General features: G+C 35.1%; 1 protein-coding gene and 1 long non-coding RNA gene across 4 annotated transcripts in view; one reads left to right on the forward strand and one right to left on the reverse strand.

Annotated features, from left to right (window-relative positions):
- Positions 1 to 626: 626 nt before the first annotated feature.
- Positions 627 to 22,630, reverse strand: LOC136034671 (uncharacterized). The gene is made up of 3 exons (XR_010619231.1): positions 22,541 to 22,630; positions 13,258 to 13,336; positions 627 to 1,236 (listed from the first exon to the last, which is right to left on the reverse strand). It is a non-coding gene; the product is annotated as an uncharacterized LOC136034671 (long non-coding RNA).
- LOC136034667 (very long chain fatty acid elongase AAEL008004-like) overlaps positions 17,575 to 23,312 on the forward strand; it is an 80,845-nt gene continuing 75,107 nt past the window's right edge. For 2 of the 3 annotated variants that reach the window (XM_065715984.1, XM_065715985.1), the window contains exon 1: positions 17,575 to 17,765. The gene's annotated coding sequence lies outside the window, so the exon portion shown is untranslated. The remainder of the gene's footprint in view (positions 17,766 to 23,312) is intronic. The other variant, XM_065715983.1, reaches the window with a different exon arrangement.

Raw genomic sequence — 23,312 nt, forward strand, 5'->3', positions numbered from 1 at the left:
CACGCATTTGAATCTTATTTTTTTTCATATTTTGCACAATCTCGTTAGAGGTAAATTTAAGCCATATTAAGAGGTACTCTTTGACGGTATTATTTTCTGGTAATTCACACCACCGTGGCATTCAACGACTGACCCATGATATCCCTTTGATGCATATTATCATTCCTAAGGCATTTTTCAGATATTTTCTTGATACAAATTTTACTTTGAAGCCATTGTTTCGTGTTTTCGCAAGCCACCTCTCATGATACACCATGTCCGTTCACACCACCATGGCAATATGCGGCTGCACCATGACATCCCTGTGATACATTTCATTATTATTAAAGTATTTTAAGATGTTTTCGTAACATAGATCATGCTTTAAATCCATGCCCTCATGTTTTCGCTGTCCCCTCCCCGCCCCGCTCGTGATGCACCATGTCAATTCACGCAGCAGCGAAAACATGTGACTGGTCTGTGACATCCCTGTTATACATTTTATCATTTTTAAGGCATTTTGAGGTATTTTCATGATAAAATTATGCTTTAAATCCAGTGTTTCGTGTTTTCGTAAGCAACCCCCTCGTGATACACATGGCAACTCACGCCACTGCGGTAATATATGGCTGGCCTGTGACATATATATTACCATTTCTAAGGCATTTTTCAGACATTTTCTGGATAAAAATTATGCTTTAAATCCATTTGTTCGTGTTTTCGCAAGCTACCCTTTTTTGAAACAGAATGTCATTTCATGACGCCGTGGCAATATGTTGCTAGCCCATGAAATCCCTGTAATATATATTATCGTTCTTAAGGCATTTTCAGATATTTCCATTATAAAAATTATATTTTAAATCCATTAATTCGTGTTTTTTGCAAGTCGTCCCTTCGTGATTCACCAGATCAATTAACACCATCATGGCAATATTTGATTGGCCTGTGACATCCATAGGATATATATTATCAATCCTATGGCATTTTTAGATACTTTCTTGATAAATATCATGCTTTAATTCCATTACTTTGTGTTTATGCAATCAAACCCCGTCATGAAACAATATGCCAAATCGCACCACCATGGCAATATTTGGCTGGCTCATGGCATCCCTGTGAAACATATTATCACAAATAAGACATTTTTCATCCATTTTTCGACAAAATTATCCATTTACACTAGGATTGCTCGTTCAAAATTAAAGAAAAAATTCCCAATGATGTTTCTTCGGAAGACTCATGGCACTTGATGCCGGCCTGCAACAAAAAAACAAAGACAGTTATTGAGACCGGTAAGCACCCGCTCAGACCCAAAGGCAAAGAGAGTGAAAGAGACAAAAACACATAAAAAACACTGATTTGGACAAAGAATCAGACAAAGACACTGGGACAAGCAAACACCAACCCAGACAAAGATACAAAGAGTTACAGAGACAAAAACACTTACAAACACAAATATATCAGACATACAAACGGGCGAACACAAACACGGGGAAAAGCAAACACCCACCTAGAGACACTGGCACATAGAGTTAGAAAGACTAAAATAAACGCCAACCCAGACACAGAGGCACAGAGATTGAGAGAGACAAAAACACATACAAACACAAAGACTCAGAGGTGCAAATAGACAAAGACCAACCCTGGTACACACAGCTACAGAGAGTGATAGAGACAAAGCACAAACAAATCACATAGACTCAGAGAGATATACGGGGAAGACTGACGCTGGGACAGGCAAACACCGTCCGAGACATACAAAATAAAGATTGAGAGAGACAAGACACTTAGAAACATACAGACACAGTCTTGCAAACAAACAAACAAAAGACACTGGGACAAGCCAACGCCCGTCCAGACACACAGGCAAGGGAGTAAGAGAGACAAAAACACATACAAATGCACAGATTTAGACATACAAACGCCCCGCTCTTTACGCTAAATTTTTTTACTGTTTTAAAAAGAAGAGTTGGGAGAAAGAGTCAAACTTTAGCGTAAAGAGCGGGGCGTTGATGAGGAAGCAGCCCCTTTCACATACGGAGTAATTTCTGTTGGTTTTAAGTTTTAATGTCGCTCCTTACTTTCATTCAAAAAAACTTGTTTTTTTTGTTTAATTCCATAAGAAAGGGCTGAGGAAAGAGTGTATTCCACTTCTCAATAGAGAAAAAATAGCATTTGAACGGATAATGGAATCGAGCGCCATTGAAACGTCGATTGCACATACATACAGGTTCTTTTTCAACATCCCATAGCGGTGTAAAATAACCAAAAAAGTTGCATGTGCGTTTTGCACACCCAAGCCATTGCAAAATCCAAATTGGTTGTCTCTGTGTCTATTTCTTAGAAGATCAGCTTTTCAAAAAGCTTGCCAATTGCGGAGCAAATAGTAATTGATCTGTACTGTTCACAAACCTTTGGGTTTTCACCCTTCTTCAAGACAGAGGTAACAATAACTCCCGAAAGAGCAGCTGGAATATATTGCTGAAAAATACAAGCACGAAATAATAGTGACAAATACTGAATAAGAACTGGGGTAGTGCATAGGAGGTGCTCAGTTTGCACCCCATCGCATCCTGGGGCTTTACCAAGTTTCAACAGACGAATTTGGGTCTGGACAGCTGAAGGTTACTTTTTTTAAAACACTAAGTTTAAAGGCATTAAATATTTTGGTGTTTGATAACCAAGTTCAAAACTGTCGATATTGTTCAAGTATATATGTTCAACACTACGGCATGCCTCAACAGAGCTGGATAATGGGAATTTATATCTTAGTTTTTGTAAGTAGGCTATTGTTTTTTGTATTTTTTGTATTTAGTTACTTCTATCATTTTTATGTATTTTTACTTCAATTGACATACTTTTTCATTGCCTTCATAAAAATGTTTCTCTCTAAGCTTCATTAAATAAAGTTACTTATTGTTCAATAAAAGTTAATTAAAAGTTACATAAAAATTACTTATTGTTCAAATTAATCGACCCTTGTGTTTGAGGAGTTGTTTTTAAGGAATTGGGACAAAATTTAATCTAGCGTAAAAGGAGTTGAGGAGGGGACAACCCCTGTCAAATATGTAATAATTTCTGTCCGTTTTAAGTTTTAATGTTGTTCCTTACTTTCCGTTGAAAAAACATTTATTTTTATGAAATGTCGGATCGTTTTTTAAGTAATGCCGGGATATCAGGCTCCACCTCCACAGGAAAAATTAAATCAATAAAGAGAAAGCAAGACATATAAAGAAATTTCTTATAGGAATTCTGGCGAATTCACCCAGTTTAAAATTTTCGCAGAAAAGTTCTCCCTCTGGAAACTTCCCTCTCCATCAAAAATTTTCCCCGTTCAAAATCTACCCAGCAGAGTATTCATCTTCATTCCCACCCAAAAAGTGTATACATACTTCCCAATAACAAATACCATGCGTAAACAATGGGCAAATTTCATAAGCTACAAACCTTTCCACAGGGCCTGTTGGGGGTCAACTGAGAAGCCCAAATTTCACAGTAAAAAGTAAGATGCCAAGATTTTCCCCTGGCCCAATCTTTAAGATCACTTAAAAAAGAGCTTTAGATTTAAGTTTGAATGAGCTCCCTCCCAATTATCTTGCCCCCCGTTTGAAACAATCATCACTAGGAAAAAAAAAAAACAGGTATCGACATTCCACATTTTGAAGATTGGAGCTTGAAATCTCTGCGGCACGGTTATCTGATATGATGTATCGGACTTTCAATAAGATTGCTTGCTTTTGGGGGGGGGGTGTTTCTCTATTTTTTAAATCAGGCAAATTTTCTCAGATTTCGGGTTTTGGGCTGGTAACAATAAATAGAAAGAATTTTATATATTTAGAATTAGCATAAAAAGCCGATATTGCCGATGTAGCAATTTTCATGAGAATTCTATTTTTAGCTTTTGGTGAATTTCGGCCCAAGTCACTTTTTGCTTCCAGTTTTTTTTTATCATAAACTATTTGAAAAGATTCGCTCGTGACGAAATTTTTCTTGAAACTGTTCATTTTATTTAATTGAATAGGACAATAAAAAGAAAGAACGTCAATTTTACAGCTGGATACATAGGCCTAAGTTTGAATTTTGTATATATATATATATATATATATATATATATATATATATATATATATATATATATATATATATATATATATATATATATATATATATATATATATATATATATATATATATATATATATATATATATATATATATATATATATATATATATATATATATATATATATATATATATATATATGTATATATATATAAATATATATATATATATATATATATATATATATATATATATATATATATATATATATATATATATATATATATACATATATATATATATATATATATATATATATATATATATATATATATATATATATATATATATATATCAATGTTGGAATATATAAGGTATCTAAATTCCAGGGTGAGAATTGTCCTGTTGTGAAAGAGGTACATTTTACATAGCCAGTATAAAGTCAAAACGTGGTATTTATGCAGGCAATATGATTTTCGAGTATTTCTACTCCTTCTGTGAACTATTTTAAGACGTAAAAATTGCATAAAGACAAATCTACATCTGTTATAATCTTGGAAAGCAATAAATCTTTCTATAATTTTGGTTCGGGTTTGATTTTCTTTTAATTATATATATATTAAATTAATTAAATGTATTGTTAATCCATATGCCAGGAATCCCTGTCGTTTAAAATTTACTGTATGTTTTTTATTTTGGATGCAATTTAATTGTTCTTTTTATTTGAGAATTTTCTTTTGAAAATATTTAAAAATAAAGTTATTCCTACGAAAAAATATCCTGAACTTTATTCTGTCACTCAACCAACACTGCTATTTTTGCGTCTCCCCCCCCCCTGAAAAATTTTCTGCCGGCACCCTTGTACAGGGAGGACACAATGCTTGAGATTTTAGCTTAAGCTGTCTGGAGACATTCGCCTTTGTAAGTTCAGGGCCATTGCCACTAGACATTCCCCAAATGTACCGACCCGAGCATATTTAAAACCAAAGTATTAAGCAATTCAGTGCCCCAAACATTTTAAATGCTATGTCTAAAAGAAAATAAGATAATTCGGTAAGGATATGAAGCCAACGACCCTGATTTTTGATTCAAGGTCGTTTAATTATTAGATATTTTTTAATCTAAATAAATGAAATTATCACGTTTAGATAAAGTTTGGAGGCGATGAGGGACGACATTCAATTTAGTTAGTTCTGAAATGCTAGTCCTTTATTACGAATGCGAATTTTTTTAAGAAGGCTTGCATGTCTCTGCAGGTAATTTGAGGTCAGGTTGGGTTCATCACACTCTCTGCCATTAAATAACTATACCAATAACCGCGCATGAATTAAGGTAATTCAGACTATCGTCAATCCTTGACTACGGTCAAAATTTTTCTTCGTAGTGATTGATAGTATCGTCAAACACAGTTAAACCTGACCTTTGGTTTTTAAGATCTGTCCATGTCCTTGACAAAAAAGCGCGGTTTTACGCATCCGTAAAACAGGGATTATGAATAAGTTTTTCTTCTTTTGAATCCTCGGAAAAGAGAAAGTTGATTCACTTCCGAAAAGATACCTTTCTACCCAAGTATCGGGTAGGGTAAATATAATTTGTAGGGTAGGTCAGGACAAGGAAGCACTGATGAGGAAGTCCAATTTTTTTGCAGAATTGGAATATACACAGTGTTTGAGTTGAGTCAAACCATTTATATATAAATGTATAGAATTTGAAACCAAGCCAGAGGGGGAGGAGGAATGTGTAGGTACTAGGTACCTTGATCCTGAAGTGAGACAAATCGTATAAACTATTTCTGGACGTATCTATACGTTTTAAACCTTAAAAAAAGAAAATGAATCCTGGCTAGGTCCCTTCCCCTGCTTGAAATTCGTATGACCGATAATTTATAAAAGGAGACCATGGCGACATATGTGTTTATGGGACTGATTAATAGATAGGGTTAGAGCTATTAGATTAATTTTAGCTTTTGCTTAGGAGGGAGAATAAAAAATGACCCCAAATCATTAACTGGCATATAGTTACATGAACATAGAACAGGCCCTTAGGTAGTAAACAATTTTGGAGAGGGGCTGACATCCCGGTTTTGGGAACAATAATGTAACTAATCAAACACTTTGTGAAAACGAAAAGTAACAGGGTATAAGGAACTAAATAGTAACCAAAGCTCTAAAATACAGAATTTCGACATCAACAGAAATGTCAAAAGAATTAGATTTTTACGCTGGTTTCAAATATATAAATTTCATTGAGTGTAGCTCTATCCATTAATGACTACGAGCCTGAGAAAATTTTTCTGATTTCTGAAAAAAGGAAAAAACACCCCCATAAATCAAATAATCTTAATGAAAATCACACCATTAGACTCAGCATATCAGAGAGCCCTACTGTGAAGGTTTCAAGCTTTTATCTACAAGAATTGGAATTTTTTTAATTTTTATTTTCAGAAGAAAGATCACGTAAACGTGTTCGTTTGTTTGTTTGTTTGTTTGCCCCAGGGGTGATCGTATCGACCCAGATGTTGTAGAATATCGGGAGAGGGCTCATTATAACATGAATTAAAAGTTCTAGTGCTCCTTTTAAGTGACCAAAGAAATTGGAGGGCAACTAGGCCTCCTCCCCATCCTTTTTTCCAAAATCGTCCGATCAAAATTTTGAGATAGCCACTTTACTCATTATAGATAAAAGGTCCAATAACTATGTCTTTGGGTATAACTTGACCCCCCCCCCACACACACACACACCCAGGGGAAATATCTTTAAGCTATAAAATTTGCCCATTGTTTACACATAGTATTTGTTATTGGGATGCATGCATACATTTTCGGGTGTGGGGGAGGACAATTTTTCTGCTGGGGGTTTTTACAGAGGGGATTATTCCATGGGGAGGGAACTTTTCAGTGAGTAAATCCGTCAGGGGAAGTTATACACTGCGGGAATTTGCCAGAATTCCCATAAAAAATTGTTTTTATACGTCTTGCTTTCTCTTTTCCACCTCAGTTTTATTCACAGAGTGGTTAAGACTAGTTTTCCGGTGTAAATTTTCACCGGTATCGAATTGTCTAGAGGATATTTCCCATGAGAGGGGGTTTCTTCGTGGAGGTAGGCCAGATTTCCTGGCATTATTTAAAAAAAGATCAGAAATTAAATTTAAAAAGACTTTCAACTGAAGTTTTTTCAACTGAAAGTAAGGAGCAATATTAACACATAAAATGAAAACTTACGTATATGAAGGGGGTTGCCTCCTCCTCCGCACGTCACTCTTTATGCTAAAGTTTTAATTTTGTCCCAATTCCTAAGAATGACTCCTGAAATACAAGGGCTGTTTAAATAGAACAATAAGATGCTTTTTTTAAAGTACTGAACAACTTTAGCGTAAAGAACGATGTGTTGAGCAGGGGAAAACCCCCTTCATATGCGTAATAATTTTTGTCCGTTTTAAGTTTTAATGTTGCTCCTTATGCAAATTACCCAGAGTGTACATATAAGATTGGTTATTGAAAAAGAGGGTGTATTCGATCCTGGGTCTCTAAAAAGACTAAGAATATTAAAAAGAAACTTTCAGGAAATTGTGAGGGAATTTGTCAAACAAAATCAGTACACACTATATGCATATTGGTTGACAAAGGGGCTTTTCAGCAATATCAAACAAGTGGCTAAAAGTCTTATATTGAAACTTTCAGGGCATATTGAGGGGAATTTTAAAGAGTGATTGGACCTTGAGTTGAATATTGAATGTTGGAGTGTCAGTGGTTGGAGTGATTGACCCTTGCCCCTTTTAGGTGCCCCCAAATACATTTTGAAATTTTGAAAACATCAATTTTCTTCAAATAGTTAGAAAGTCTAATAACTGCCTCCAGGGTGCCATGCCCCCCGCTGCCTCCAAAACAAGGATTTTAAACTATGCAATTTGTCTATTGCTTACAAGCAAGATTTATCATTGGTAAAAGGGAGAATCTTTGATCCTAGAGGTGCCTGAAAAGACTAAGGGTATTAAGATGAAACTACAGGCAATATTGATGGGTATGGTGACTACTACTAATACTAACAACTCACCCCAGCACCAAGCCGTCTGGGGCCAACACAGCTACGCACACTCCTCCTCCATCTCAATCTATTCAAAGCCTCCCTCTTTACACCCTCCCAGGAAGTTCCTAACTCCTTTAAATTTTTCTTTATAATATCCTCCCACCCACGACAAGAACGACCTGCTTTTCGTTTAGCCCTAGACGGTTGGCCGAAAAGGACAATCTTTAACAATCTGTCATCTTTCATCCGTAGAACATGCCCTAGCCATTTCAACCTTTCTCTCATTATAGCCATAGAAAGTGGGATTGAACCATATTTTCGTACAACGTACTGTTTGAAATACAGTCGGTCAACCGGGCGCCCAGAACAATCCGTAGGCAATTTCTCTTGGAAAAATCTAGTAAATCTTCATTCGCTTTTCGGAGTTCCCATGCTTCAGAGCCATATTTGACTATTGTCATCACTGCAGCTTCCAATATTCTAATAGTGGTTTACATACTTATCTTCCTATTCTTCCAAACTTTTTAACTGTAAAAATACACCCTGAACACTGGCTATTTTGATTTAATATCTTCACTGCTCCCACCGTCTTAACTAATAATACTACCAAGGTAAGCGGAGCTGCACACCTGATCAATCTTATCGGTACCCAATGTCGCTTTTTCATCTTCACTTATTCCTAGCCTTAGTGACTTAGTCTCCTTAACATTACATCTTCAAACCTATTCTAGCCCCTTGAACTCGCAAAACCTCTAAAAGTTTATTTATTTTGCTCACACTTTCATCTAGGATGCTTTAATCATCAGCCTAATCTAACTCCAGGAGAGTTTTCCTCCCCATTTGATTCCGTGGTCTCCCATTGCCTTTCCTGTGCTCCTTAAGACAAAGCCCATCAAAATGATCCATATAAAGGGGGATAGAAAACAACCCTGTTTAACTCCTGATTTAATACAAAACTAGCTGCTAACCTCATTTCCTATCTTAACTGCAGCAGTGTTATTCTCGTACATAGTATTACTCATTTTAATGTATTTGTCTGGTATACCATACAAGGATAAGACCTTTTTTAAAGCTCTTCTATCAACAGAACCGAACGACTGCTCATAATTTTTAAAACTGAGGACCAAAGGTGTTTGACAACTAAGGCACTTTTCAATTATTAAGAGTGAAAATTTGGTCGACATATCCTCTACCTTTTCTAAAACCGCGCTGTTCTTCTCTTAGAACTTTGTCTACAGCATAACTCAGTCTAGAAAGTATCATATTACTAAGCACTATCGCTAAATATAAAAAAAAAATACTATTTGCACCCCCGCTGTTAAAAAGGCGTATCTGTAATATCTTAGGAACGGCTAGGGGTGTTAACTTGAAATTTTCTGAGGAATTACTACTGCGACTACGACTTTTCGTGACTATGACTGTGACTTCGTGCGACTGTGACTGAAACTGCTTGCGAGTACTTATACTAATGACTACTTTTGGTAAATGTTGATGTGGATATTGAACAAAAACAAAACACAGTATGTGAATTCTAGTTGTCAGAAGGGCGTATCTGCAACATCTAAGGAAAAGCTGAGGGTATTATTTTGTAACCTTTAGGGCATCTTGAGGGGGTATTAGGAAGTAGTTGGAGAGCAAAAAGCCCCCTCGGCCTCTTTCGACCCCCTCTTCCTGCCCATAAAAACTTAGAACTTGTTCAAAATAGCCAAAAGGTCTAATAGCTATGGCTCCATGGATGCCACGCTTCTTACAACCCACGGGGAAAGGGTTGTAAATTGTTTAGTTGGTCCATTGTTTACATATAGTACTTACCATTGGGAAAAAGGGAAAGTTTAATCCTGAATTTGTCTGGAAAAGCTAAGGGTATAAAGCTTGAACTTCGGGGAATGTTGAGGGGGGGGGTATTTAAGGCAATCAAAAAATCTTTGTAAATCTATGTTATCAAAAGGGCGTATGAGCAATATCTTAGGTACAGCTGAGGGTATTAACTTGAATCTTACAGGGCTGCCACTGCTACTTCTACTACTACGACTGCAGCTGCGGCTACTTTTGACTGCGACTGTGACTGTTTGTGAGTGTGACTACTTGTGAATACTTGCAACTATTACCACTTGTGACAAACTACGCCTACTTACTACTAAAACTGTGACTATTTGCGACTACTACGACATGCTATTGCGAATACTTACAATTGTGAGAACTTGTGACCTCAGCTAGTTACGACAATGACTACTTTCGACTGCGATCGTACATGACCGTGAATGCTTACAACTAAGACAACTTGTGACTATAACTACGACTGCTTGCAACTGTGACTACCAATGTGACTACTTGTGAAGCTAGTATGGCTCCCTTTGAAGAAAAAACGAGAAAAAAACAAATAAGTACGGGCCTATTATCTAATTTTTGGGAGAATGCTGGATTGTTTTACTTTTGTTACTTTTGTACATAGGAATTTGAAATATCTGTGGTAGGGTTTTTGGACATTCCCAGATATGAAGTTCAAACATCAGATTTCGTTTAAAATGTTAATTCTAATTACTTGTAGTTTTCTGCAATCATCTTCTAGGTTAGCCTCTTGGGAAATCTAGGTGGTTCTAACTGTTAAAACAAAAAGTCAGAAAATAAAAACAATATATAAATTTATACATAAAAAGTAATTTTAAAGAGGCAAAAAACCTAGACTGCAGTAAGACTGAATGTCATACCCCTATTAATAGCTTAATGTAATATCCCGTCGAGAATATCCAACGGGACACTTTTAAATTTATATGACATTCTTCTAAGACAGAAAAATCATTAACAAATTTCAATTTATTCGAAAAACAAAAACCTAAGTTAGTTTTCATTAATAGAATTGATGAGATGAGAGCTATTGATGCCCCTAGGGATGCCATTCTAAGCTCGAAGAAAGGCGTAACAAACATTTTGGTATTCAAGCGCTTGGGGTCTCTTAGAAGGAAAGGAGGCTTTGGTTATCAAACAGTTCGTGGTACCGAACTGTAGTAAGGAGCGACCCAGCAAAAAAATCTGAAAATGGAATTTTGACACCAATAGCTACATCAAAAGAATTGTATTTTAATTCTGATTTTAAATATATAAGTTTCATCAAGTTTAGTCTTAACCATTAAAAGTTACGAACCTGAGACAATTTGCCTTATTTTAGAAAATAGGGGTAAACACCCCCTAAAAGTCATAGAATCTTAACAAAAATCACACCATCAGATTCAGTGTATCAGAAAACCCTATTGTAGAAGTTTCAAGCTCCTATCCACAAAAATGTGGAATTTTGTATTTTTTGCCAGAAGGCAGATCACGGATGCGTGTTTATTTGTTTTTTTTTTTTTTTCCAGGAGTGATCGTATCGACCCAGTGGTCCTAGAATGTTAAAGAGGGCTCATTCTAATGGAAATGAAAAGTTCTAATGCCCTTTTAAAGTGACCAAAAAATTGGAGGGCACCTAGGCCCCCTCCCACGCTAATTAGTTTCCCAAAGTCACCGGATCAATATTCTGGGATATCGATGTTGTTCAACGTAGTCGAAAAACCTTATAACTATGTCTTTGGGGACGACTTACTCCCCCACAGTCCCAGTGGGAGGGGCCACAAGTCACGAATTTTGACCAGTGCTTACATATAGTAATGGTTATTTGGAAGTGTACAGACGTTTTCAGGGGGATTTCTCGGTTGGGGGGAGGAGTTGAGAAGAGGGGGATACATTTGGGGAACTTTCCATGGAGGAATTTGTCATGGGGGAAGAAAATTTCCATGAAGGGAGCGCAGGATTTTCTAGTATTATTTAAAAAAAAACAATGAAAAAATAAATATGAAAAAGTTTTTTTCAACTGAAAGTAAGGAGCAGCATTAAAGCTTAAAAAGAACAGAATTATTACGCATATGAGGAGCTCATCTCCTCTTAATACCTCGCTCTTTACGCTAAAGTATTTTTTAGTAATTTCAACTATTTATTCTACAGCTTTTGTGATTCAGGGGTCATTCTTAAGGAATTGGGACAAAATTTAAGCTTTAGCGTAAAGAGCGAGGTATTGACGAGGGGGTGAACACCCTCATATCCGTAATAAAAACATGAGAATAAGGAGTTCGTTACGTAAGCTAATTTGTAAAAGTCCTAAAAAATAAAAAGTCCCAGTTGCCTTTTTAAGTAACCAAGAAATCGGAGGGCAACTAGCCTTCCTCCACCGCTCCTTTTTTTCTTAAAATCATTCGATAAAAACTATGAGAAACCATTTAGCCAATTAAAATAGATATGTATTTTTTTTTATTATTCATCTGCGGAGAGCCAAAATCAAAACACTGTTTTAAACAAAACAGTGTTTTGTTTAAACTCTACTAACTCAAAGTAGAGTTGATAGAAAGAGTCAAACTTAAGCGTAAAGCGTAAAACTTAAGCGGGGTGTTGATTTGGAAGCATCCCCTTTCATATACGAAGTAATTTCTGTTCGTTTTAAGTTTTAATGTCAGTCCTTACTTTCAGTTAAAAAAAAACTTGTTTTTTTGTTTAATTACTGAATTATGGCCAACCTGGAATTCCTTTCAAATATTTTTAACTAGTTACGACAAATTAAATCAAGAGAATGAGTAGTCATGGCAAGGTATCGTGTTAGAGAAGTTGAAAGAGAAGTAGTGGTAATAAGAACAGTAAACGGTAACAACAGAAGCAGAAATAGCAGGAATAGATGTTAGATGTCACAAAGACCCCAGGGCCCCACTTTAAGGACAGACTAAAAAATCATTACTTCATTTTAATTTGAACAGAATGTAAAAATGCAATATAAAGATGCATGCGATATACTCACAAAGGGGAGGCAGAATACTGAAAAGTGTAAATTCTGTAATGTTTTGACAAAGCAAGATGCTTTTGAGTGACAAAAAAAGTTTTTTTTTAAATTCACCTCTCCCTTTAAAATATTTGTAAATCTACCCCTCTCCTCTCCTACTCTCCATCTTTAAAGATTTTTGGGGATGTCCTTGGACACAGAGAAGTTTAAATAAATGAAATACCTTTCAATGTTCTAAAATTTTGAGAAAATGTAAGAACGAACGATATTACATATGTCTCAGGTCTAGTCAAACCGCTCGTGGTATTGGAGAGCAAGTAAAGAGCGACTATCGTCAAAAGTATCCGAACCATTAAAAATCCGAACGTAAAAAAAAAATAAATATACATACTTCTCATGCTGACAAAATTTAATCTCCTTCTCTGGTTGACCAAATTTAATATGCTTCTCATGCTGACTAAATTCTACTCCTGAAGAAAAATAAATCTACTTATCATGCTGACTAAATAAAAACAAGCTTCTCTTTGAGAAGTAAAGAGTGAATTTAAAACTAAACCAAGATTAAGTTACTTTGAAAGAAAACCTAAGATGAAAAGAAATCTCAGTGAATAAGTTAGTCAATCTAGAACGAACAAAAATTACTAAAAATAATATATGCCTTTTTACATCCTTCCAACATCTCAAAACGCTAAAGGGTCAATTGCACGTGAAAACAAAATTAATTAGTAAAATTCGAAGTTTGATCTAACGAATTATTTCTTAAGTATTTGAGTGAAATGTGATTAAATGGAAAAAAATTGCAGGCTAGAACTAGACTAGTAAAACTAGACTTATTGTTTCCAGGAATTCGAGCATTATTCTAACTTTTTTTTTAGCGGCATAATATACAAAGTTTGCCCCACAAATTAATCTGCTTTCGATAAAGTGCAAATGATACTCTTGGCTTCGAAACGATAGGGTAGAGGGGGCGGCAAAGCCACACTGATTTGTTGTAATGTCTTTCCGTTTTAAGTTTTAAGTTCTTTCCGTTTAAAAAAATATCATTGGAAAGCTAATTACCTTATTGACATTCACCACAGTTCTGCTAAATTCTTTAAACATTAAAAGAGTTTAAATTTGGCAACTAACTTTTAAATGCCTTTGAGAGATTTCTTCTGATCCTCTAAGTTCTACCAGGTTTAAATTGTGCAATGAAAAGGAGCCAACACATATTAATAGCAAAAAAAAAAAATTAGAAATCGATTATTGTAGTCGATCGTCGATCGTCATCAGAGCTTTGTTTTTTTTTTACGGCTACTTGTTATATGATTAAACTGTGTGTGTGTGTGTGTTTTTTTTTTTTTAAATAAAGTTTAATTCAATTCACTATATGAGTTGCTCAGACAAATTTTTTAACGATTGGATTAAGTCAAACTGAAACTTATAACGAGAAAATACCTTTATAAAGCATCGGCCTAAAAACTTCTGACTCTCCCCATCCTTGAAGTTTTTAAAATACGCAATACAAAATTATCAATGAACCTTAAGATGGTAGATGAGCTGTTCAGAGGTTAAACATAATAACACTAAAGAATGGAGAAAAAAAGATATATTTTTAGTTTTCATAATTTTAAAGCACCAGTCTTCTTGTAAATAAAGATCCAATGTTTTTTGGATGTCCAGAAAAAGAAAGAAATTGCAAAGAAATTTTTTTTAATTAATTGCATTGAAAATGTTTTTGAAGTAGATATTGAAATAAGTAAGGATACTAATTGGTATACTACTTACTACTAACTACAATAAGTACTAACTATCTAATTAGTCTTGGGGAAGGGGGGGAATGGCCGCAAAAATTGTTAATATTGCCAACTTTACTTGTTCACTTTTATCCCTTTCAATAATGTTTTGCTTCAAACTGAACAGAACAATAAATTGCCAGTGTCACACAGGAAAAATTTGTGTATGCTTCAAAGAATTTTTCTGTGACAACTTAGGGCAAAGAATTTCTTCTAAATTCATTTCTAAACTAAAAGTGACTTTCCATTGTCAATACGGAAGTTGAATTTTAACCCAAGTACTGAATAATAACAACAATTCTTTGCAAAACGGGCGATTTTCACGGATAACATCTCGAGGGACCCCTTTGTAATACCAAGAAGGATTCTTAAAAATGAAAGAGAAAGGGTCAAAACACAATTAGGTTCACAGGGGAAAGGATATCGAAATCTCCCAACAAAGGTTTTACTACAAATGCTGTATAGTTTTCCGACAAACCTTTGGATGGCAACAGTTTTGTTATACAAAAACAAAGAAACTATTTTGGATTCTACTGGAAGAGCGTCAATAGCTTTACTTCTTGGAAGTCACAGAGCCTTTGTGGTGTTGAATTTTACTATTGTTAGTAAAATAGTTTATGATTTGTTATTTTAGATGGCTTTAACAGTAAAATGAAAACTTAAAAGTATATAGTAACATAAAAACTATTAAGTTTGGACAGTGAATAAAATAAGTTGAAAATTACCCAGTATTTACAACTTTAATGCTTTCATTGTATTTATCAAGGGAAAGGAATGATGTCTAAGAGAATATTAATACAAAGATGGTTCTAGAAACAGGTTAATTTAGGGACAAGTTCTGAAGCTTAGATACCAGGCATGCTTTGGACGCTTGGAGAAACATTTTGTCAGTTAAAATCATAGAGGTGGAAAAACAAAAGAGAGGCCTAGTTTTGCTATTTATTCCACTCTTGTATGTTTAATATTTATCGTTACTGCAAGGTAGAAGCGAAATTTGACAGCGAAATCTTATAAAAAACTGACAAATGTTCCTTAATTTCTATCTCTATGGTAAGGATAACCAGGCCAAAGACTAACTCTGGACTCAAATTGCTGAACTACCTCTGACGTAAAACGGGTTAGTCACTGAAGATACAGCAAAAACGTTCGTATAAATTCGGTATCCTTCTAGTTAAAGCGCAAATTGCTAAACTATATTTATGAGAATTGGCCGAAATCGAATCTGTTCTTCCACGGAAGCGTATTTTAAATACTCAGTTAAAATATTTCAATATAGCCGTTATGTCGTGACACATGAACATGCTGCGGGAAACGATAAATCAAATCTAATCAAAACACAAATACTGCCGTTTTTGTGAGGAAATGAATTTGTGTGAGCCTAGGATAAGACGAGAACAGTTTTTATGCTAAGCTTAAGGAGTATTTTTACAATACATTTGGCATATTTTTCCTTTCCAAAATGTGCACTAATCGAGGCAACTCTGACCTCATACTCCCTTTTTGCAACCTACAATCAGATTAGGAGAGGGAACCTGCTTCTTTTAGACCTTAGATAATACTTGTTTGTTATTCTTTTGCCAGGAGTATTTTTCTTAGGTTATTTATGTTAGTTCCTTTTTGTTGATATCGTGTTTTAAATACAAATAATTAAATATTTATGAGAGCAGCGTTAAAGAAAAAATGGTTGGAATCTTTTTATTTGCTTATGAGCTTAAGTGTAAAGAATTCTCATAAATGTTTTTTAAAAAATGATATGATAATTTTTGCCAAATACTTTGCTAAAAATCTTATAGAATTTCGAGAAATATGAAAGTGAAACTCTAAAACAAGGATTCAGATATAAAATATGACGAAAATTAATGTCTTTTGTAGGCAGATTTCACAAAGCCCATACTAAAATATAGCTAAGAAATTTTTGTATACTCAAGTGAGAAGCCAATACCAACAAATTCTAGAAATTTGCCCCACGAGACCCATGACTACTCCTAACTCGACTTCACTTAACGTGACTTATACTGCAGCCTCAGTTGCATCCCATGAGTCTGCAATAAATTCTTTGTTTGTTTTAGTTTTTCTTTTTCCAAGGGAAACCGTACCGAGTCGAAAAAGGACTCATTCGAAAAAAAAAATCCTAATATTCCCTTTACCACTAAAACGCCCTGCAACACAGTCCTGCAAAATGCAATGCAAGATAGGAACAAAATACTATTGAATGAAAATTCTGAAATTGCCAATCACTTTAAAGCTATCAAAAAGAGGTTCACAAGGCCTCCTAGCTTAATGAGTCATAATATTGCTCGGTGATACATTCTCCTCTAAATATACACTCAGCCAAAAAAACAAACGTTTATTAGGAACAACTATTTTTAAGCTTTATTTTACTGAATTTTGGTGAATTTCTGCACTACAAATATAACGGAGATATTTTTGCTGGTGACAGGGCTTGAGCTTAGGCGCATATCGATGGCTGGCGTATGCTGTATAGGGCGTTATGAAATCTTGCTATACCTATTAATCTCCGTTCAATTTCAAATTTTTTTTATACTTTTTTCTACAGAAATCCACATAAATAATGGCTTTTTAGTTGTACCTTTTTTTTCTTTTATTAAAAAATAAAAAAGGATAACAATTCCTAATTTTAAAGGATTCTTAGAAAAACAGTTTAAGGTCTATTATGTAAATCTTTTATATTACCAATAGCTGAGTAAATCTGACTCAATATCTCCTGAAGGTTTAAACACAGTTTGTAGTTCTGTTATCAAAAGATTCATTCACAAGAATTTGAGTTTCAGGATTTCAAATATGTTTAGCGTATTTTTAATTTCTTTTTGGACAATTAACCAAACCGGCTTCTCTGTAGTCACCTGTTACCGTCCAGGAGTGTACGTAAAGGTGTGCCCAAGTATATCTACAAAATTGCACGGCAGCGGGAGCGTCTGGCGCTCCCGGAGGCTCGTATCAGAGACTTCACTAAAAACCGGAAAATTTAATATCAGTCTCTCGCTAGAAGTGAAAAAGACAACTTCAAAGGTTTTTTCACTAGCCTAGAAACCAAACACATTCGGATTTGTCTCTTGGGTTTTTCTATTGTACAGTTTGATATTTGATAGATCTGCTGTCAAAGGTATGTTTATGACTGAAATATTTGTCTTTTTAAAGATATGTACCCAATATAATTAGCCTGTGCTATGAGAAAATGAGTGGTGACGTAGGCTAGGTGGGTCGTAGGCCTATTTGTAAGAATATCTTAATCTATTTAAGTTATTTTTGGTCAGTATTGATATTATCTGAACAATTATTTTGGTCATGAAACTATTGTTAATAGATGCATTTTGACTTTTTGAACATCATTTCCCTTGCAAAACTACCTCAAACTCACCGTTATGGAGTTATTACATATTTGCACATTAGGGGAGGGGTAAAGCATAGCATTTATTAAATACAGCAATGGTTAGTTTACGTATTTAACATATGCTATGCTTTACCCCCACACCCCTAATTTGCAAATATATAGCCCGAATTTGTTTCTAAACTATTACAGATTCGCGATTTCAAATATGCGATCAACGAAAACGGAAATGATTGCAATTCTATGTGTATAAATACAAGAATATTTGGGCCGGAATAACTCCATAACGGTGAGTTTACGGTAGTTTTGCAAGAGGGAAGAGATGTTCAAAAGTCAAAATGCATCTATTAACAATAGTTTCATAATCCAAAACAATTGTTTGGGTAATATCAACATTGACCTTATTTTTTTGCACAGGGAAATAGGCATAAAAATTTAAACATTGCTCTGTGTTTGTGGGGGGAGGTATGCCAAGATCTTCCTATTGACCGTTATTCTAGGCTAAAGAAACAGAAAAGTCAATAAGTGTTTATTGAAGTTAGACTAGCTATAGGTCTGGGCTATTTGACGATAGTTTATGAAATATTAATGCGAAACAAATCAAGAATGATAAGTCTTGCTGAAAATTAATGCGTTTGACAGCAAACTGTCTTAAGTGTAAAATCTTATTTAGCCTATACGAATATGAAGGCTGATTAGGAGGATTTTAATTGGTCTCTACATTATCATATTATAGGCCCAGCTTATTTAGGCTATAGGTGTAGCTTGCTAGATTCATAGGCCAGTTAATCTAATTCATTTCCAACTATTTTTCTGTGAACATAGATTAGCGCAATAAAGAGTAAATATCAGTGGAATTATAGCTTTCTTCGCAAAAGTAGCCTTAGTTAGATATTTGCCCATGATCTTAATTTTAAGGGGATGCAATTTTAAATATTAGGCTAAGTGGTAAATACGATTCACATTAGCTCGGAAAGTTGCCGAGCGTGGTAGTCAGGCACGTAAATAGAAGTTTGTGGGGGTAGCCTGTAGCCTATATTCAAAGACCTTTTCACGGGCAAAAAGCATAATATGTAAAAGACGGTACAATTCTAGGACAGGAGCTATTTAATCTTGGAAAATTAATAAAACTAGTTTACCAGGAATTAATATAAAGCCTAGGCCTAAGTTATTTACCCATAACCCCTCCCCCCAATTGTCGTGCCTGCTCTTGAAGTATCTATCTCCATTTATTCCCCCTCCTAAATGTACTGACCTCTGATGAACTTGAATAAACCTTGAGTTATGAGAGCGAAATATATCTAGCCTGCTGCACAAATGGCCAAAAAACTGTGGTGACAGTTTTGTGTATTGCCTCTTCTGAATAAAAGACTGTGTTAACACCAGTAACACCAATTGTGTTAACACCATTGCTGCTTGATGAAAAAGTTTGACAAAAAGTTTGTTCAACTGATAGTGAGGAGCAACATTAACACTTAAAACGAACATAAATTATTACGGATATGAGGGGGTTGTTCCCTCCTCAGTGCCTCTCTCTTTACGCTAAAAGTTTGACTTTTTGTTCCAATTATTTAAGAATGACTCATGATACACAAGGACTGTTTAAATAGAATTATAAACTTTTTACAAATTAAAAAAAAACAACACTTTAGTGTAAAGAGTGAGGTAATAAGGACATGGAAACCCCCTCATACTTAATAATTTCTTTTCGTTTTAAGTTTTAATGTTGCTTCTTACTTTCAGTTTAAAAAAACTTGTTTTTGATTGTTTTTTTTTTTTATTAATGCCGTTAAATTTAGCTCCCCCTCCCATGGAAAATTCCCTTCCCAGACGAAAACTTTTCCATGGAAAGATCCTCCCACGTAAACAATCCCAACAGAAAAGGTCTTATCCTTATATGGTACACCAGACAAATACATTAAAGTGATTTGTACATTAAAGTGATGTAAGAGAATAATACTGCTGCAGTTAAGGTAGCAAATGAGGCGAGTTGCTAGTTTTGTAGTAAATCAGGAGTTTAGCAGGGTTGTGTTCTATCCCCCTTTTTATGGATCATTTTGATGGACTTTGTCTTAAGGAGCACAGGAAAGAGAATTGGAGACCACGGAATCAAATGGGGAGGAAAAAATCTCCTGGACTTAGATTACTCTGATGATTTAAGCATATTAGATGTTTGAGCAAAATGAATGAACTTTTAAAGGTTTTATGAGTTCAGAGTGCTATAATAGGTTTGAAAATTAATGTTAAGAAGACTACGTCACTAAGGTTAGGAATAAGTGAAGACGAAAAGGTGACGTTGGGACGGGAAGAATGATGAGGTGGGTAGCCTCACTTATCTTGGTAATGTTAATAGTAAAGACGGTGAAAGTAATCACAATTTTAAGACTAGAATAGCCAAGGCTCAGGGTGTTCTTTTTTCACACTTAAAAAAAGTTTGGAAGAATAGGAAGATAAGTCTGCAAACCAAGATTAGATAATTGGAAGCTACAGTGATGTCAGTGGTCAAATATGCCTCTGAAGCATGGGCGCTCCGAAAAGTAGATGGAAATTTACTAGATGTTTTCCCGAGAATTTGCCTACGGGTTGTTCTGGGTACCCGGCTGACTGAATGTATTTCAAATAGTAGATTGTATGAAACATGCTCAATCCGGCTTCTAGGGCTATAATGAAAGAAAGGTTGAGATGGCTAGGCCATGTCTTGTGGATGAAGGCCGACAGATTGTCATTTTTGGCCAACCGTCTGGGGCTAAACGGAAAGCAATTCCTCCCTGTCTTGGGTGGGAGGATGTCGTAAATAAAGATTTAAAGGAAATAGGAACTTCTTGGGAGGGTGTAAAGAGGGAGGCCTTGAACCCCAAAACCAAAGTATGACAAACACTTGGGGAGGGAAGGGTTTAAACTCCTACTGACTCCTCGGATACGGTCTTGCCTACATCTTATGTTTTGTATCGATTTGTAAGGAGATAAAAGTGGGAAAACCTGTCAAACTGGTTTTGACAGCCGAACTAGTTATCCGTCCCAACATTCCGGCTATATGGGTAAGCGATGTCAAGGCTTCTATTCTTGGGCATAGGAGGAGAATGTCTGTAAGTCTCATTCATTACCACTCCATTATACTTCTGTCAGGATGAGCTTATTTTTTCACTGCATTGTCTGCCCTGAAAACCCTGTGCCTAAAAAAAAAGAAAAAAAGATCGGCATTATGCCTCAAGTAGATCGCAGCGGTATGCTCAAAGCAAAAGGTTATTATATCTCTGATCTTGATAATGTTTTAGGAGATCAAAGCTAATTTCCTAAGCTTTTCTTAAAAACTCTTCGTTTGAGGATTAGCAAAGATCTGTTACATGGGCATAGAGAAACTATCAAATTTTGTGTCGCGTAATAACCGGCCTCCTGGATATCCTATGAGGTGATTGTTCTTCTTCAAATGTGACTTACAGAAAAAATCCGTTAAAGAACTCTGTCTTACGATCCGTCTCCTTCTAAAAAAAATTGTAAGGTATGCCCTTTGGTCTTTGAACGCAGCGGTATAATCAAAACAAGTTACTGAAGTTCGATAAACATGAGACTAAAAATCTTCAGCATAATTAATATTCTTTAGTCCATTTTTCTAATTTAGAACAAAGGTGTCTCAGCCGTTTTATACGTGGGAAACCATAATTATTTGTAATTACATAAAAAATGTAGTAGCCTCGCTATAAAGCATTTGAAATATACTCTTTAAGTGCACACACTTCCAACCCTGGGGTAGGATTGGAAGTTAAATGCTGGGTAATTCGAGCGGGATCAAAACATAAAACTCGCTTTTTTAACATAGTGTTCCTGAAGGTTATATAGTTAAACGGACATGCATTGCTACATTAAGGATTTTTTTTTCGTACATTTAAGACCAGGGTAACTGTCTTGTGCATGATCTATTCTAAATTACAATATGATAAAAAAAGAGATAGAAAAAATCTGGCTTCCTTAGATTCAGGAACATTCTACAAAACTATGATTTACCGACAGGATTTTCAGAGCAAAGTCAATACAGCGAAAAGATAAAATCATCCTGGCAAAAGTATATGGGGGTGCTAGTGAATGAGACTTACAGACATTCCCATTCTATGCCCATGAATAGAAAGCCTTGACATCGCTAATCTATATAGTCACAATGTTGGGACGGATAACTAGTTTGGCCGTCAAAACCAGTTCGACAAGTTTTCCAACTTTTATCTGCTTACTTTTAGATTTATTCTGAGCATATTCCTAACCCGATAGAAAAGTTGGCGTATCCTAAGTATGCATCCAAATGTTGTGGAACTGTTTGAGCAACTTTTAACAAATCGATACAAAATATAAGATGTAGACAAGGGGGAGTAACAGGTTTGAACCCTCCCCGGAATGTTTGTCTGACTCTTAACAAACAAATACAAAGTAGAGACAATAGGGAAATTTTTTTTCAAGACAGTGGAAATCAGTTCTGTGAATATTTCGGCCCTATGTCCAAAGGCCGTCTTCAGCACAATACGAGAACAAGAGAGAAAATATGTATATATAAATAAACTTACATTAAATTGTGAAAATTAAAACTAAATAATGTTGTTTAATTTTTGTTTAACCAAAAACAGCCCTAGCATCCTTACTTCAACAAAAGTTCAACCAGGACTGACAGAAAAAATGAAGTGAGAATATAAACTCATTCAAACTAAAGAGAACAAAGTGATTAAATGCAATTTCTCAGAGCCAACCTAGCTTTTTTAGCAGCCTGTCTCAAAGGCCTTTTCGTAGCTGGTTCAGTACTATTATAAATCGGTTTAGTAAAATATTTTGTTAGGTCGTTTTTAATTAAATTTGAGTATGAAGAATTTAGTGAGTATTCCCCTAAGTCCCTGTTCAAAGAAATATTATTATTTGTTTTGAGATAAATTTCGATTGATTCTAGAACCACCTGTTTTATCCCCAAATCATTACTGTTGGGTGAAGGTTTTTAGCTACAGTTGAAAACCATAGTCCATATTATTAAGGACAAAAAACAGAAACGACATATAATTTCTTCAGAGAGAAAATCGTTGTAAACTTTTTTGCTGGAAAATCTGTCCACTGTTGATTTTGCTCAAGTTGTTAAATTAGAAGAGAATTTGTTTAGCCACGATTTTCGCTTGTCCAAGGAACGCCTCTATAAAAATTGGAAGGCTTGTGAAATGAATCTTCGATGAGAAACCGTATTTATTCTCCAAGATTCACTCTTGGACCTGCTATTGTTAACCTCTCTTCTAAAACATTGGAACCCCAGGAAATCAAAACACTGGAAAAGGTCCAAAATTCTCTTTTCTTCCAAAA

Source organism: Artemia franciscana, chromosome 13, assembly GCF_032884065.1.
Source record: "Artemia franciscana chromosome 13, ASM3288406v1, whole genome shotgun sequence".
Taxonomy (NCBI): Eukaryota; Metazoa; Arthropoda; class Branchiopoda; order Anostraca; family Artemiidae; genus Artemia; species Artemia franciscana.